The sequence below is a fragment of the Triticum dicoccoides genome, chromosome 5A (assembly GCF_002162155.2).
Source record: "Triticum dicoccoides isolate Atlit2015 ecotype Zavitan chromosome 5A, WEW_v2.0, whole genome shotgun sequence".
Taxonomy (NCBI): domain Eukaryota; kingdom Viridiplantae; phylum Streptophyta; class Magnoliopsida; order Poales; family Poaceae; genus Triticum; species Triticum dicoccoides.
Window position 1 is genome coordinate 428401673 of NC_041388.1, and position 701 is coordinate 428402373.

Below are 701 nucleotides of genomic sequence, written 5' to 3' on the forward strand. Positions count from 1 at the left end.
AGCGCTAGTTTCATCAATACCATTTAGCATTCTTGCTTATCAGTTTGATTGACCTCTATTTCTTGTAAAGTGGTTGTGGCAGGAAAAAGGGAATGATTTCTGTGGATACTACGTCTGCGAGTCCATCCGCCACACGACCTGTGAGCGGGGCGGGTACTCTGACGAACAATATGAAGTACGTAAATAACAACATTCACAATTTTATTTTATTACCATCATTTGTATTGAGTTTCATTCATTCATATATATGTATTGACCCCCTTCTTCAAATTAGATGTTTCGGAAGCGGGATGAACTCCTAGCACCAGCTCGCATGCGAGCAATTCAAGAGGAATTGGCGGCATTCTTTCTTGACCAAGTGATCGCTGAAGACGGAGAATACTATGTGGACCATGAGTCCGTATGATTATATTTGTAAGAGATAACTATTGTATATATGTAGCCGATAGTGTCGGATAGATATACGAGAACTTGTTGTTCGACCAATCTCTCGGAGAAGGAGAGGTGGTCGATATCACTTCTCTCTATATGCATATATGTTCATGACGATCTTCTGTTTCCTTCGTTTGCTTACTAGCTAACTAGCGTGTCTAGTCCTCTCTATACGTATGCATAATACGTAGCGTCGACCAAGCACGGACGTAAGAGAGGACACTTCTCTCTATTAATTATAGCTAGCTAACACAATATATGAAACACCT